The sequence below is a fragment of the Drosophila mauritiana genome, unplaced genomic scaffold (genome assembly GCF_004382145.1).
Source record: "Drosophila mauritiana strain mau12 unplaced genomic scaffold, ASM438214v1 U_167, whole genome shotgun sequence".
Taxonomy (NCBI): Eukaryota; Metazoa; Arthropoda; class Insecta; order Diptera; family Drosophilidae; genus Drosophila; species Drosophila mauritiana.
Window position 1 is genome coordinate 1 of NW_022881297.1, and position 16,029 is coordinate 16,029.

Below are 16,029 nucleotides of genomic sequence, written 5' to 3' on the forward strand. Positions count from 1 at the left end.
ACTTGTGATATAATTTTGAAACTTTAGTGAGTAGGAAGGTACAATGGTATGCGTAGAAGTGTTTGGCGTAAGCCTGCATGGAGCTGCCATTGGTACAGATCTTGGTGGTAGTAGCAAATAATCGAATGAGACCTTGGAGGACTGAAGTGGAGAAGGGTTTCGTGTGAACAGTGGTTGATCACGAGTTAGTCGGTCCTAAGTTCAAGGCGAAAGCCGAAAATTTTCAAGTAAAACAAAAATGCCTAACTATATAAACAAAGCGAATATAATACACTTGAATAATTTTGAACGAAAGGGAATACGGTTCCAATTCCGTAACCTGTTGAGTATCCGTTTGTTATTAAATATGGGCCTCGTGCTCATCCTGGCAACAGGAACGACCATAAAGAAGCCGTCGAGAGATATCGGAAGAGTTTTCTTTTCTGTTTTATAGCCGTACTACCATGGAAGTCTTTCGCAGAGAGATATGGTAGATGGGCTAGAAGAGCATGACATATACTGTTGTGTCGATATTTTCTCCTCGGACCTTGAAAATTTATGGTGGGGACACGCAAACTTCTCAACAGGCCCAATATCCGCAGCTGGTCTCCAAGGTGAAGAGTCTCTAGTCGATAGAATAATGTAGGTAAGGGAAGTCAATCAAATAATACTGAGAAATGTCTAGCATAAAAAATTGAAATATTTTTCATCTAGAATTGTCTCTTATTAATGATTCGGAAAAAGAAAAATCTTGGTTTTGTTATTATTCTTCGTTGGTTCGTTAAATGGATAAAAAATAACTTTGCTTACAAGAACTATTGGAACTATTTATAACGAATTTAATTGATTGTTTTATCATTTATATATAAAGAATTTATGGCAAAAAATAGTTATATATACAACCTCAACTCATATGGGACTACCCCTGAATTTAAGCATATTAATTAGGGGAGGAAAAGAAACTAACAAGGATTTTCTTAGTAGCGGCGAGCGAAAAGAAAACAGTTCAGCACTAAGTCACTTTGTCTATATGGCAAATGTGAGATGCAGTGTATGGAGCGTCAATATTCTAGTATGAGAAATTAATGATTTAAGTCCTTCTTAAATGAGGCCATTTACCCATAGAGGGTGCCAGGCCCGTATAACGTTAATGATTACTAGATGATGTTTCCAAAGAGTCGTGTTGCTTGATAGTGCAGCACTAAGTGGGTGGTAAACTCCATCTAAAACTAAATATAACCATGAGACCGATAGTAAACAAGTACCGTGAGGGAAAGTTGAAAAGAACTCTGAATAGAGAGTTAAACAGTACGTGAAACTGCTTAGAGGTTAAGCCCGATGAACCTGAATATCCGTTATGGAAAATTCATCATTAAAATTGTAATATTTAAATAATATTATTAAGAATAATGTGCATTTTTTCCATATAAGGACATTGTAATCTATTAGCATATCCCAAATTTATCATAAAATATAACTTATAGTTTATTCCAATTAAATTGCTTGCATTTTAACACAGAATAAATGTTATTAATTTGATAAAGTGCTGATAGATTTATATTATTACAGAGCGTTAATTTTTCGGAATTATATAATGGCATAATTATCATTGATTTTTGTGTTTATTATATGCTCTTGTATGATTAACAATGCGAAAGATTCAGGATACCTTCGGGACCCGTCTTGAAACACGGACCAAGGAGTCTAACATATGTGCAAGTTATTGGGATGTAAACCTAATAGCGTAATTAACTTGACTAATAATGGGATTAGTTTTTTAGCTATTTATAGCTAATTAACACAATCCCGGGCGTTCTATATAGTTATGTATAATGTATATTTATATTATTTATGCCTCTAACTGGAACGTACCTTGAGCATATATGCTGTGACCCGAAAGATGGTGAACTATACTTGATCAGGTTGAAGTCAGGGGAAACCCTGATGGAAGACCGAAACAGTTCTGACGTGCAAATCGATTGTCAGAATTGAGTATAGGGGCGAAAGACCAATCGAACCATCTAGTAGCTGGTTCCTTCCGAAGTTTCCCTCAGGATAGCTGGTGCATTTTAATATTATATAAAATAATCTTATCTGGTAAAGCGAATGATTAGAGGCCTTAGGGTCGAAACGATCTTAACCTATTCTCAAACTTTAAATGGGTAAGAACCTTAACTTTCTTGATATGAAGTTCAAGGTTATGATATAATGTGCCCAGTGGGCCACTTTTGGTAAGCAGAACTGGCGCTGTGGGATGAACCAAACGTAATGTTACGGTGCCCAAATTAACAACTCATGCAGATACCATGAAAGGCGTTGGTTGCTTAAAACAGCAGGACGGTGATCATGGAAGTCGAAATCCGCTAAGGAGTGTGTAACAACTCACCTGCCGAAGCAACTAGCCCTTAAAATGGATGGCGCTTAAGTTGTATACCTATACATTACCGCTAAAGTAGATGATTTATATTACTTGTGATATAAATTTTGAAACTTTAGTGAGTAGGAAGGTACAATGGTATGCGTAGAAGTGTTTGGCGTAAGCCTGCATGGAGCTGCCATTGGTACAGATCTTGGTGGTAGTAGCAAATAATCGAATGAGACCTTGGAGGACTGAAGTGGAGAAGGGTTTCGTGTGAACAGTGGTTGATCACGAGTTAGTCGGTCCTAAGTTCAAGGCGAAAGCCGAAAATTTTCAAGTAAAACAAAAATGCCTAACTATATAAACAAAGCGAATATAATACACTTGAATAATTTTGAACGAAAGGGAATACGGTTCCAATTCCGTAACCTGTTGAGTATCCGTTTGTTATTAAATATGGGCCTCGTGCTCATCCTGGCAACAGGAACGACCATAAAGAAGCCGTCGAGAGATATCGGAAGAGTTTTCTTTTCTGTTTTATAGCCGTACTACCATGGAAGTCTTTCGCAGAGAGATATGGTAGATGGGCTAGAAGAGCATGACATATACTGTTGTGTCGATATTTTCTCCTCGGACCTTGAAAATTTATGGTGGGGACACGCAAACTTCTCAACAGGCCGTACCAATATCCGCAGCTGGTCTCCAAGGTGAAGAGTCTCTAGTCGATAGAATAATGTAGGTAAGGGAAGTCGGCAAATTAGATCCGTAACTTCGGGATAAGGATTGGCTGAAGATTGAGATAGTCGGGCTTGATTGGGAAACAATAACATGGTTTATGTGCTCGTTCTGGGTAAATAGAGTTTCTAGCATTTATGTTAGTTACTTGTTCCCCGGATAGTTTAGTTACGTAGCCAATTGTGGAACTTTCTTGCTAAAATTTTTAAGAATACTATTTGGGTTAAACCAATTAGTTCTTATCAATTATAACGATTATCAATTAACAATCAATTCAGAACTGGCACGGACTTGGGGAATCCGACTGTCTAATTAAAACAAAGCATTGTGATGCCCTAGCGGGTGTTGACACAATGTGATTTCTGCCCAGTGCTCTGAATGTCAAAGTGAAGAAATTCAAGTAAGCGCGGGTCAACGGCGGAGTAACTATGACTCTCTTAAGGTAGCCAAATGCCTCGTCATCTAATTAGTGACGCGCATGAATGGATTAACGACGGACGTGTTTTCGTTGCGCTCGTGTACAGATTGCGAATAACTAAGTTTTCCTTGTTGGAAAGTAATTAAATCGGTGATTTAGTGCTCCGCGGAAGTCGAGTGAAAATTGTCGAGTGTTAAAAACAAGCGGTTTGGAAATTATTAACAATAAACTATTGGAAATTTTCCACTCCGCACGTGCTGCGAGGCGAGCTTACGAGTAAGTTTTTCGAGTAAGCTTTTTGAGAGCTGTCAAAAAGCTTATTGGTGCAGTCACTGCTAGGGTTTGTGTCTAGGACAGTTTAGTGCTACCAGACGCTACGATAGGTGGAGCTCTTAGCATCTACCTTTTGTCAGTGAGCAAACGAGCATACGGTTGCTGGCGTCGACGGTAGGAGAGCCACCATCGGAGTTATGCCGACCGAGAGCGACAGCAGCGCGAGTGCCTTGAGCGGATGTAGTGCTCGAGGAAATCCAGACGAGGCAGGCGCAGAAGCCATCTGGCCTCTAAGAGCTCGGCGCCGACGCAGGCGAAATTGGTTGCCCTTGGCGTCGAATGGAGTGCCAGAACCCGTTGGTGTACTTGAGGAGGCGTTTTCGTCGCTGGAGGACGCCCGGGCGGCTACGGCAAACGCTGCATCGATGCTGCCCCCCCAACGCTGCTGCCACCGCTGTTGATCCTACTGCTGCCCCTGCTGCCGACACACTGCTGCCTCCGCCGTTTCCACTGCTGCTAAAATTGTTGCCACCACTGCCACCGCCGCTACCGCTGCCGCCCGTGCTGGGCAAGCAGCCATGATGGCAGAGCTGTCGGCCACCCAGCGCATGGTGAGAAGCAGCTTCCGCAGCCTAGGAGAAGTGGACACGGAAGAGTCTCGTATGCTATCAGCCGCTACGATGAGCTGGTGCTGGCGTTAATGCTCCGGTGTGGAGAACTGGAGACGCGGCTCGCTATGCCGCCACGCCGCCGCCGTCGTCGAATCCGTTAAGAATACGGCCGCCAATGCTCCCCAGATGCCACAGGTTGCACCCATCGCTGCCCCGCGGACCACCAAGGTTCGCGAGACGTGGTCAGCGGTGGTGAAGTGCGACGACCCTGCGCTATCGGGGAAAGCTATAGCGGAAAGGTGCGAACGATGGTTGCACCCTCCCTCGGAGTCAGAGTACATGAGGTACGTGAGCTCCGTCGAGGTGGTGGTGCGATCATTCGTACTCCTTCAGTTGGAGAGCTGCAGAAGGTGGTAGCATCAAAGAGGTTCGCTGAAGTTGGGCTAAATGTGGCACGGAATGCGGCCGAGAAGCCGAAGGTCGTCGTCTATGACGTCGACACAGCTATCGGCCCTGAGGAATTCATGCAGGAGCTGCATGGAAATAACTTCGACAGCGATATGACTATGTCCCAATTTAAGAAGTCCGTGCACCTGGTGACCAAGGCGTGGTCGGTAACCGACGGCGCCACAGTAAATGTAACGCTAGAGGTAGACGACCGCGCGATGGCGAAGCTTGATGTAGGTCGGTGTCTACATCAAGTGGTTCTCATTCCGATGCGAGCACAGGTCCGCACATACGCCTGCCACAGATGCGTGGGTTTCGACCACAAGGTCAGCGAATGCCGGCAGAAGGACAATGTCTGCCGCCAGTGCGGGGCAACAAGGCCACACCGCGGCAAAGTGCCAAACCCGGTGGACTGCGGGAACTGCCGTCACAGAGGGCAACCCTCGGGGCATTACATGCTCTCGAACGTGTGCCCGATATACGGGGCGTTGCTGGCAGAGGGTGCAAGCTAGACATTAATGTTTAGCTTCATCCAAGCGAACTGTGGCCGAGGCAGAGCTGCGACCATCGAGCTCGGAGTCCGACTCAGGAGATCGGAGTCTATGTTCGCGCTGGTGCAGGAGCCGTATCTCGGCGGGGACGAATGGATGTGCTGCCTGAAGGAATGAGAATTTTCACCGATCGGCGAGGAAGGCAGCCATCCTAGTAGATCAACAGGAAGCCATCTGTATGCCAGTGGAGACCCTCACCACGGATTATGGCGTATGTCTGGTCGTTAAAGGGAGCTTTGGCTCAATCTTCCTTGCGCCGCATACTGCCAGTTCGATGCACCTCTGGAACCGTACCTCCGGTACATGGATGCGTCCTGCTGCAGGCCAGCAGAACCCCCGCCAATCCTGGGCTCGACGCGAATGCAGTGTCCCCCATGTGGCTTAGCAAACCTCTCGTCATGCCGAGGGGCAAGCTAACTACAGACGGGTGAGCTGCTGTCAGAGTGGATGCTGGAGCAAGAGTCGCGCCCTAACCAGTCAACAGAGGTGTACACGTTCGATAATCACAGAGCTACTAGCGATATCGACGTGACAATCGTCAATGAGGCAGCATCTATGTGGGCCACATATGAGTGGAGAGTGGACGAGTGGGAATTGAGTGACCACACATCATTACTGTTGTTGGCCGAACCAACTACCGCGCGTGCAGTGAGAGCATAGCTCCTGTGCCGTCCTGGAACTTCTCCAATGCACGTTGGCGATTGTTCAAGGAGGAAATGGTGAGTAGAGCAGCCGAACTTCCGGAAAACTTCTCAGAGTCGCCGTTGGACCAGCAAGTTTCGACCCTGCGCAGTATAGTACATAATGTATGTGATATTGCGCTGGGAAGAAAGTCAATTCGATCGCCCAACAGGAGAGCACGTTGGTGGACTGCCGACCTCTGCGCTGCAAGGCGCGAAGTCCGGAGACTTCGTCGCCTACTCCAAGATGGAAGGCGTCGTGATGACGGTGCCGCTATAGAGCGTGTAGTGGTCGAGCTGAGGCGGGCCTCAGCAAACTACAAGAAGCTCATTGGGAGGGCGAAAATGGATGACTGGAAACGCTTCGTGGGAGATCATGCCGACGACCCATGGGGCGCGTCTACAAGATTTGCCGAGGCCGCAGAAAGTGCACGGAGATTGGGTGCCTCCGCGTGAATGGCGAGCTCATCACTGATTGGGGTGACTGTGCACGAGTGCTCCTCCGCAATTTCTTCCCAGTTGCGGAGTCCGAAGCACCGACTGCCATCGCGGAGGAAGTCCCACCGGCCCTCGAAGAATTCGAGGTTGATGCATGTGTTGCCCGGTTGAAGAGCAGGCGCTCTCCCGGCTTGGACGGCATCAATGGCACTATCTGCAAGGCAGTCTGGCGCGCCATACCCGAGCACCTAGCATCGTTGTTTTCCCGATGCATCCGATTAGGATACTTTCCCGCTGAGTGGAAGTGCCCACGAGTTGTCTCGCTGCTCAAAGGCCAGATAAGGACAAGTGTGAGCCCTCCTCATATAGAGGAATATGCTTGCTGCCAGTCTTTGGTAAGGTGCTCGAGGCCATCATGGTGAATCGTGTGAGAGAAGTTCTTCCGGAAGGCTGCAGATGGCAGTTTGGATTTCGCCAAGGACGATGTGTGGAGGATGCTTGGAGACACGTGAAGAGCAGTGTTTGTGCCAGCCCGGCGCAATACGTGCTCGGCACATTCGTGGACTTCAAAGGAGCATTCGACAACGTCGAATGGAGTGCTGCACTCCGCCGACTAGCAGACTTGGGATGCCGGGAGATGGGCTTGTGGCAGAGCTTTTTCTCCGGCCGAAGAGCAGTGATCCGAAGCAGTTCCGGTACTGTGGAAGTACCGGTAACTAGAGGCTGCCCGCAGGGGTCAATCAGTGGCCCATTTATCTGGGACATTCTGATGGATGTACTGCTTCAGCGTCTCCAGCCGTATTGCCAGCTGAGTGCATACGCTGATGACTTGCTGCTTCTCGTCGAGGGAAATTCCGAGCTATGCTAGAGGAAAAAGGAGCACAGCTGATGTCCATCGTAGAAGCGTGGGGAGCGGAAGTTGGCGTTGCCGTCTCGACCAGCAAGACGGTAATAATGCTGCTAAAAGGTGCCTTGAGACGTGCGCCTACGGTGAGGTTTGCTGGAGCGAACCTTCCGTATGTGCGTAGCTGTCGGTACCTTGGCATCACGGTCAGTGAAGGAATGAAATTCCTCACGCACATAGCTTCGCTTCGCCAGCGGATGACCGGAGTCGTTGGAGCATTGGCGCGTGTGCTTCGAGCCGACTGGGGCTTCAGTCCTCGAGCCAGGCGGACCATATATGACGGACTCATGGCACCTTGTGTGCTGTTTGGTGCCCCGGTATGGTATGACACCGCCGAGCAAGTAGCCGCCCGGAGACGACTAGCCTCCTGCCAGAGGCTAATCCTGCTTGGATGCCTTTCGGTATGCCGAACAGTGTCCACAGTGGCACTGCAGGTACTTGGTGGAGCTCCCCCGCTTGACTTGGCTGCTAAGTTTTTAGCGGGTCAAATACAAGCTGAAGCGTGGATACCCGCTGGAGGAGAACGACTGGCTATATGACGAGGACACTACGTGTCTAAGCTGGAAGCAGAGGAAGACTCGCCTAGAAGAGTGCTTACTGCAGAGTTGGCAGAACAGATGGGATGATGACAGCGAACCAGGACGGGTGACGCATAAATTCATCCCATATGTCACTCTCGCCTATCGGGATCCAAGATTTGGATTCTCGATGAGGACGTCTTACCTGCTGACAGGTCACGGGTCGTTTAACGCATTTTTGCAAGGGAGAGCCCTCAGCGATACCACTGCTTGCGCTTGTGGAGATCCATATGAGGACTGGATGCACATATTGTGCGCTTGCCCCCTATATGCAGATTTGCGGAACCTCGATGGACTTGGAGTGCAGCGCCTTGGCGAAAACTGGACCTTCGATAGAATCCTGGAAGATCAACAGAGGACTCAACGGCTGGCAGTGTTTGCGGACGAAGTGTTCCGTAGGAGGAGGGGTGTTTAGCCCAACAACTTCGCCGTGTGGTTAGCGGGCGAGAATACTTCCACAGTCCGCTATTGCTTGTCGTAAGAGGCGACTAATATAGCCATAGGTCCCTCTAACCCTGCTTGTCGGAGCAAAAGGAGGAGGCCCACCGAGCCTCTCTTTCGGTACCACGGGTTGTGCAGCTATCCAAGACTGCACATTGAGGTAGGCCCCCTGGTGGGAGTATCGTGGTGGCTGTGGTTGGTACCCATATCGCGGGTAGAGCCTTCGTGTTCGACGTTTGAGTTACGGTGCTAGTTGCGCAAAACTCGGGTGCTGTGACCCAGAGATCAGTAGAGATTTTAGGTAGATCTCGCTCCTCAGCAAGGGGGAGTGCTTGCCCGGCAAGCAAGTACTCGAATTGCTACCGGGGTGGTCGCTATGTACATAGCTATAGCTTCTAGTCCGGGACGCTTGTCTGGCGTATCCAGACACATACACCATGTTGATACATGCACCACTTGTGGGTGTTCAGGGTGTCGTGGTTGTAATCCCTTCAGTGTGGAACACGCCACGTAAAACAAGTTCGGAGAGATCTGAAAAGTCGTTCGTTGTCCCTATCTACTATCTAGCGAAACCACAGCCAAGGGAACGGGCTTGGAATAATTAGCGGGGAAAGAAGACCCTTTTGAGCTTGACTCTAATCTGGCAGTGTAAGGAGACATAAGAGGTGTAGAATAAGTGGGAGATATTAGACCTCGGTTTGGTATCGTCAATGAAATACCACTACTCTTATTGTTTCCTTACTTACTTGATTAAATGGAACGTGTATCATTTCCTAGCCATTATACGGATATATTTATTATATCTTATGGTATTGGGTTTTGATGCAAGCTTCTTGATCAAAGTATCACGAGTTTGTTATATAATCGCAAACAAATTCTTTAATAAAACGATGCATTTATGTATTTTTGATTTGAAAATTTGGTATAACTCCAATTACTCAGGTATGATCCAATTCAAGGACATTGCCAGGTAGGGAGTTTGACTGGGGCGGTACATCTCTCAAATAATAACGGAGGTGTCCCAAGGCCAGCTCAGTGCGGACAGAAACCACACATAGAGCAAAAGGGCAAATGCTGACTTGATCTCGGTGTTCAGTACACACAGGGACAGCAAAAGCTCGGCCTATCGATCCTTTTGGTTTAAAGAGTTTTTAACAAGAGGTGTCAGAAAAGTTACCATAGGGATAACTGGCTTGTGGCGGCCAAGCGTTCATAGCGACGTCGCTTTTTGATCCTTCGATGTCGGCTCTTCCTATCATTGTGAAGCAAAATTCACCAAGCGTTGGATTGTTCACCCATGCAAGGGAACGTGAGCTGGGTTTAGACCGTCGTGAGACAGGTTAGTTTTACCCCTACTAATGACAAACGTTGTTGCGACAGCATTCCTGCGTAGTACGAGAGGAACCGCAGGTACGGACCAATGGCACAATACTTGTTCGAGCGAACAGTGGTATGACGCTACGTCCGTTGGATTATGCCTGAACGCCTCTAAGGTCGTATCCGTGCTGGACTGCAATGATAAATAAGGGGCAATTTGCATTGTATGGCTTCTAAACCATTTAAAGTTTATAATTTATTTTATAAACGACAATGGATGTGATGCCAATGTAATTTGTAACATAGTAAATTAGGAGGATCTTCGATCACCTGATGCCGCGCTAGTTACATATAAAAGCATTATTTAATACAATGACAAAGCCTAGAATCAATTGTAAACGACTTTTGTAACAGGCAAGGTGTTGTAAGTGGTTGAGCAGCTGCCATTACTGCGATCCACTGAAGCTTATCCTTTGCTTGATGATTCGATAAATAAATGATTTTTCCTGTAGCCAAACAAACACCTCGTCATCAATTTAGTGACGCATATGATATTGTCCCTATCATATAATTTTTGATATAAAGACTTTAAAGAATTCTATCACGTTGCCAAATACCTCGTCATCAATTTAGTGACGCATATGATATTGTCCCTATCATATAATTAATATAAAGACTTTAATGAATTGTGTCAAGTTGCCAAACACCTCGTCATCAATTTAGTGACGCATATGATATTGTCCCTATCATATAATTTTTGATATAAAAACTTTAAAGAATTGTATCAAGTTGCCAAATACCTCGTCATCAATTTAGTGACGCATATGATATTGTCCCTATCATATAATTAATATAAAGACTTTAATGAATTGTGTCAAGTTGCCAAACACCTCGTCATCAATTTAGTGACGCATATGATATTGTCCCTATCATATAATTTTTGATATAAAGACTTTAAAGAATTATATCAAGTTGCCAAATACCTCGTCATCAATTTAGTGACGCATATGATATTGTCTCTATCATATAATTAATATAAAGACTTTAATGAATTGTGTCAAGTTGCCAAACACCTCGTCATCAATTTAGTGACGCATATGATATTGTCCCTATCATATAATTTTTGATATAAAAACTTTAAAGAATTGTATCAAGTTGCCAAATACCTCGTCATCAATTTAGTGACGCATATGATATTGTCCCTATCATATAATTAATATAAAGACTTTAATGAATTGTGTCAAGTTGCCAAACACCTCGTCATCAATTTAGTGACGCATATGATATTGTCCCTATCATATAATTTTTGATATAAAAACTTTAAAGAATTGTATCAAGTTGCCAAATACCTCGTCATCAATTTAGTGACGCATATGATATTGTCCCTATCATATAATTAATATAAAGACTTTAATGAATTGTGTCAAGTTGCCAAACACCTCGTCATCAATTTAGTACGCATATGATATTGTCCTATCATATAATATTTGATATAAAGACTTTAAAGAATTATATCAAGTTGCCAAATACCTCGTCATCAATTTAGTGACGCATATGATATTGTTCTATCATAATTAATATAAGACTTTAATGAATTGTGTCAAGTTGCCAAATCGTCATCAATTTAGTTTTTTTTTTTTTTTTTTTTTTTTTTTTTAGCGTGCGTTTTTTTATTTAAAATCTGTCCTAGTGGACAATAATTAAATGGTTTTGCGGGGGAACATTAGCTTAAGGGATACTATTGTACATGTATTTGTGGCGGGTTTTATATGAGTTGTCTATTGTTGTGGAAGATCGAGAGGGTGTCTCCTCATGAGACGTCTGCTTGTTTGGCTATTGTCTAATAGGTTGGTGGCGAGGTGGTTAGGGTGGTTTTCGAGCCTTTTCAGGTATCTCTCGCTGAGCCTGGAGATTTCATCAGCGACTTGTGGGATTCCAAGTTCCCTATGTATGGCGACATTCTCGTGGTAGGGATGCGCATTACAGGCAATTCTCAAGCACCTATTCTGGAACCGCTGTATACGCAGGCGATTCGTGTGGCTTGCCGTGCCCCATAGCTGTATCCCGTAGGTCCAGATGGGCTTGAGAATTGCCTTGTACACCAGGATTTTGTGGTTCTGCCTTAGCTTGGACCCTCTCCCAATAAGCCAATGCATCTGCCTCAGACGCGCATCGGCCTGTATGCGTTTGCTGACGATGTGGGGACGCCAAGTGAGCCTGCGGTCCAGGGTAAGTCCTAGGTACTTGGGTGCGGGTGCGTTGGGAATGATGACTCCGTTTAGCGTGACCGGTGGGCAGTCTCCTCTCCTTAGTGCAAATGTTGTTTGGGTAGATTTTTCCGCGTTCACTACGATGTTCCACCTGCTGAGCCAGGGATGTAGCGCGTCCATTTGCCTTTGGATTGTTTCGGAGGCTTCTCGTGGGTCGGATGAGGAGGCGAGGAAAGCCGTGTCATCTGCATAAGTCGCTATAGTTAGGTTCCTGGAGGGGATTATGGGAAGGTCTGCGGTGTAAAGGGTGTACAGTATTGGTCCGAGCACACTGCCTTGCGGAACTCCAGCTCTGATCAGTCTGGGTAGGCTTATTGCACTTCCGCATCTGACTTGGAATGCTCTTCCCTCAGTGTAGGATTTGAGGAGGGTAAAATGGGGGCTTGGGAGGTAGGATTTGAGTTTATGGAGGAGTCCAGGATGCCAAACTCTGTCGAATGCCTGCTTCACGTCGAGCATTACAGCGCAGCAGTATTTCTTTTGCTCGAATGCCTCGAGGATCCGTTCGACTAGCCGGTGGCATTGCTCTGGTGTTCCGTGGGAGCGCCTGAAGCCAAACTGGTGATCGGGGATCAAACCAGCCTCATCCAGTACTGGCAATACTCTGCGCAAAAATACTCTTTCGAGTATTTTGGAGAGGATTGCCAGCAAACTAATCGGACGATAGGAGGCGAGATTGGCTTCAGGCTTACCAGGCTTGAGGAGGACAATAACCTCTGCTCTTTTCCACTCTTCCGGGAAGTACCCTAGCCGGAAGCAGCTGTTGTAAATGCTGGCCAGCATTTGTGTGCAGCGGAATGGGAGCATTTTTAGGGCCGCCGCATCTATACGATCCAGGCCTGGAGATTTGTTGTTCTTCAGTAGAGCAATCTCCTGCGCAACTTCCTCAGGGTCGACTGGTTCCAACGGGGGACCGGGAGAGCTTGGGCTATTGAGAAACCGGGCTGTTTCAGCATGTTCTTCGGCAGTGCAGCAGTCGAACGGAGAGAAGGCGTTGTAAAGGTGTTCGGCGAAAGCTTCTGCTCTTTCAGCATCCGAACGGCACCAGGATCCATCTGCTTTGCGCACTGCGGAAACCTTTTTGGCTGGTCGTTTAATGTGGCGGGTGACGTTCCACAGATTGTGGTCTGGGTCCCCGGGAGAGAGTTCCTCGAGGAATCTGAGGAAGGAGTCCTGGCGTAGGCTGGAGATCTTGTCCTTCAACTCCTTTGTGGCGTGATTGAGCGCTGTTTTGTCTCTTGGATTGCGCGTCAAGAACCAAACTCTCCTGAGACGCCTCTTCTCAGTCACGAGTGCCGCAATTTCCGGGGACCAGAGGTGGAGGTCCCTGCTAGGTGTTCTCGCAGTCTTTGGTGGCGGTGGGCTTGCGAATTCCGCAGCGTTTTGCATCTGCCTGGTGAGATTCCCGATAGCTTCATCAATGTTCCTGGGTGTGTTGAGGATGGGGTTCGGATTGACGGTGGAGAGCATCCAGGACGCGAACTTGGCGGCGTCGGTATATTTTCCAGTGAGCCTTCTGAGCGGGGTTTTCCTGAGGACTGGCGTGTTGATTAGCACGTTTATTGCACAGTGGTCTGACAGGAGATCAGCATTTGTTGTGCAGCTGATCTTCGCATGCCCTATGCCTTTCGACACAGCAAAGTCCAGTAGGTCTGGAGTCTTGAGGGGATTCGTTGGCCAGTGAGTGGGCTCGCCAGTGGAGTGGCAGTCCAGTCGGTGGCGTTGCAGGTACCCAAACAGAGTTTTCCCTTTGGGGTTGTTGGCGCGCGATCCCCACCAAGAATGTTTGGCGTTATAATCTCCAGCTGCTATGAAGCGGGGCCCAAAATGCTCGAAGAACTCACTGAGGTGAGATGCTGTTATGCGGTATCTGGGGGAAAGTAGACCGCTCCAATGTCTAAATCTCCTTGCGGGCTGACAATCCTGATGACAGGACATTGTGCCCAGTCTTGCTGAAACGCGGGCAGCTCTAGGTATTGAATACCGCTCCTGATGAGGATGGCTGCTCCACCGCGTGCTCTGCCAGAAGGATGGTCTGCATGGATGAGGTCATATCCGCTGATATTAAAGTGGGATCTGGGGGAGAAGTGGGTTTCGGCTACGAGTAGGATATCGATCTGGTGGGTCTTCAGATGGTGCTCGACTATGGCCTTGCTGTTCTGCAGGCCGTTCGCATTCCAGACGACTAGGTGGAGCTTTAGTTGCATGACTTGCTGTTGAGAATGGTGGCCACCAGCTGTGTCATCTGGGTGAACATGCGCTCCATCATCCTTTCCATCATTCCTTCCATGCGAGCGAACATCGCTTCTATCTGACCGGAGTGTGGGGTTTCTGTTTGGGTTTGGACTGGGGTTGTGGGATTCTGCGGTGCTGCGTGCACTCCGTTGAGGGCGTCTCGGTAGCTCCTGCCAGAGGTGACGTTTGGTGATGCCACGGGCGGCGCCTTGTTAGCATTAGCGACGGGCCTTGTTTTCGGAGCAGCGAGTGCTTTGGCCCTTTTGTATGCAGGGCATCCCTTGAAAGACGCAGGATGGTCCGCCTGGCAGTGGAAGCAGCACGCTTTGTCGTCCTCCCTCTTCTCACATGCCCTCGATTCGTGAGGGCCTCCACACTTTACACATCGGTATTCCAGGAAGCAGTAACGCTGTGTATGACCGAATCCTTGGCACCTGAAGCATTGAGGCACGTCGTTGAACTTCTGCGGCGGTTCAATGGTTACTACCGACCTGCAGATCCGCTTGACTTGGTAGACGTCTTTGTTGTTGCTGGAAGGCTCCAGGTTGGCGAAGAATATTCCCAGCGGTTCTTTAGTTCTTCTGCCAATGGGATTGTGCAGATCTCTAACAGCGTGCCCTTGTCTGCGAAGGTCTTCAATGATTTCCTCACGATCGGTGGAGTGGTGGAGTCCTTTGATGACAACCTTGTATGCACGTTCATCTTTCGGCTGGAAAGTCCGATGCCTCTTGTTTTGGGCCACAAGTTGGAGACGCAGAGCTGTATAGGACTCTTTGTCCGGCATCATGACACGTACGTTGTTGCCATTCACGGTCTTGTAGGTAAAATTGTTCTTCGGGCCTACAAGAGTCGTGATCATCTTGACGAGTGCCGAGATGTTGGTCACATCGGGGATAAAAATCGGAGGTGGCTTGATGGTCTTCGGGGTGGGCTTTGGTTTCTCGGGGGTCTTGGGCTTGGAATCGTCTTTAGGTCCGGGTTCGTCATCAGAGCTCTCTTGGTCGTACTCGTCTTCTTCGGTCGAGAGTAAAGCGAAGGCGTTGTTGGCGAGCTTCTTGCGCAGAGCTGCGCTAGTGCTTGGCTTATCTTCCAGCTCCTCTCCCTGTGCTTTCTTTGCCGGTTTTCGCTTTATCTCGCCCGGCTCTGTATGCGAGGTGCTTCCCTCGCTGCTGGAGCTGCTCTTGCGTGTTCTCAGAGCCTTTTTGCGTGGTGTTGTTCCAAGCTTGTGGGTGCGCGGGGGGGCCTGCCAGTCCATCTTCTCCAAAGTTGATAAGGAGTGAGGAGGGGGGGGGGGGGGGGGAAGCTGGGCACCGTAAGCCGGTGAGCCAGGCAGCACGTGGCTGCTGCTTTGCAATTATACCGCTGCTTCGAGCACTGGGTTTTTTGCGCTGATAACACGCACACTCGGGTGTGCGATGGTGTTAGTGCGAACTACCGTTAGGTACGTTGGCTGGGCCAATCAAAACGCGCGACAAGATCACGCGACGCGAAGTGGCTGGGCACAAGTAACGGGACTTACAACTGTGAACAATTTGCTAACAATTTGCTGTCGATCCGCAGGCACGTCTGCACTCGTCGAGTGTTCGATCGCGACTGAGATTTTGGCAATAATATGAGTAAATTAAATAATATACATATGAAAATGATTAATTATTATATGTATAAGGGAAAAATGCTGAAAATATCCCACATTCTCTTAGTATTATAGAGAAAAGCCATTATAGTGAGAGGGTATAGTAGTGTAAACGACCGGAATTACGACAGAGGGTTCAAAAACTACTATAGGTAGGCAG

The 16,029-nt window shown here is 47.6% G+C and overlaps 1 pseudogene; it reads left to right on the top strand.

Moving 5' to 3' along the window:
• The first annotated feature begins 878 nt into the window (after positions 1-878).
• LOC117149154 lies at positions 879-10,220 on the top strand (annotated as a pseudogene).
• Positions 10,221-16,029: the final 5,809 nt, after the last annotated feature.